The 1,627-nt window shown below is 48.9% G+C and overlaps 1 pseudogene; it reads left to right on the top strand.

Annotated features, from left to right (window-relative positions):
- Positions 1 to 297: 297 nt before the first annotated feature.
- On the top strand, positions 298 to 1,255 carry LOC149808890 (CDP-diacylglycerol--inositol 3-phosphatidyltransferase 1 pseudogene; annotated as a pseudogene).
- The last annotated feature ends 372 nt before the right edge of the window (positions 1,256 to 1,627 follow it).

Raw genomic sequence — 1,627 nt, 5'->3', positions numbered from 1 at the left:
TCATAATAGTTCCATTTGCGCATAATTTCGCACGTCATACGACAACCTGACGATAGGATAGAGCACACGTATCGTGAGGTGTATCGACGATGGTATCAGTAGGGTGGACATCCTATCTCGCAGCAGGGTCATCGGCAGCATCACTTGCTCCTGGATCGCCATCAGCGTTGATCTGGTTCTTTTCGAAAGGATAGGATGAGTAGCATATATCAATTTGGAAGCACTGTTGAGTATCCATGTGCAGCAGCGAGTGTATTTTCGAGGTCTCAGCGAACTAAAAGTAAGTTTACTCTCTCGATGGCGACTGAACCCAAATCTGGATGGCTCACTCGCCATGGGAACATATATGTTTATGTTCCCCACCTGATCGGTACGGATGCTCACACGGTACCCTCATTTTTAGCAGTCCAAGTGTATATCTGGTAGCGTGATACGTAAGCTTTGAATGCAGGTTACGTTCGAGTGGCATTGATGCTCTTCTCCTTTGGAATGGCTCCTTTTTCTCCGTTGCTTTCTATCATACCATATGCCGTGGGTTTTGCGATGGACGAGCTGGATGGACGCTTCGCTCGAGTGTTGAACCAGACATCCACATTTGGGCAAGTCCTTGACATGGTGACAGACAGGGTCGCCACCACCGGCCTCCTGGCGCTACTGTGCTATTTCGTGCCTCAGCTTCAAAGCATATGGCTTGTGCTCATCTCCCTGGACCTTGGATCTCACTGGTTTCAGATGTATGCCGCACTGGCATGTGGAGCATCCACCCACAAGGTATGCTCAGGTGCCATGCAGTGGGCATTTACGATACGAATTCAGGTGCTCACCTTATACAGCAGGCACGTCATGTTCATCATTGTGGCCTATAGCATGCAATGTCAGCGGCATGTGTTGGCAACCATGGGTTGCCTCAGTGACCATGTTGGCATAATCTTGAGAAGAGAGGTGCTTTTTCAACGATGAGATGAGTGATCGTGTGTGTGAACAGGATACTGGTAGCTCCAACGCGATGATCAAGCTCTACTACACCAGCAGGATCTTCATGGGTTACTGCTGTGTCTCCTGTGAGTTCTTGTACCTCGGCGTCTATGCAGCTACCCGAAACGAGCTTGCAAGTTTATCCGTTCCAGGCACGGAAGCTGTGAGCAAGTTGCTTCCAAGCACCTTTCTTTCAATGGCGCTGTCAGCAAAGGACGGTCTTCTGCTCGTCAGCACTGTCATCATGCTGCTGGCCATTCCTGGTGTCGCTGTCAAACAGGTATGGTCGCTTCCTGTCCTTTCCCGTGACGTAATGAACCAATGACTGTCCAGATCCAGTGAGATCAGGAGATTGACTCGCCTGATCTGATATCGGGCTTTACATCTGCACCTATACCAAACGCAACAATAGGATGGCCTGTATGCTTTCCTTGCACGGTCAAGGCTGTTGGAATCATTGTCCCTTGTCTCTTGCGTTCTCGATATCCGTTTTTTTGATAAAGAGATTAGTCTCGTAGCTTTGCTGGAGGTAATGACCATTCCAAGCGATGTTCAGCATCAATTTTGTGATTTCTCCTCTGGTGGCATGCTTTTTGCGCATCCAGAACGTGCATCTCGCTGTTGACATGCTGTCGCTAAAGTGTGCAAGATT

Source organism: Nuphar pumila, unplaced genomic scaffold (assembly GCF_984573655.1).
Source record: "Nuphar pumila unplaced genomic scaffold, dmNupPumi1.hap1.1 HAP1_SCAFFOLD_2053, whole genome shotgun sequence".
NCBI classification, from domain to species: Eukaryota; Viridiplantae; Streptophyta; class Magnoliopsida; order Nymphaeales; family Nymphaeaceae; genus Nuphar; species Nuphar pumila.
The sequence above is the reverse complement of the archived record's forward strand: the minus strand, read 5'-3'. Positions and strand labels throughout refer to the sequence as shown.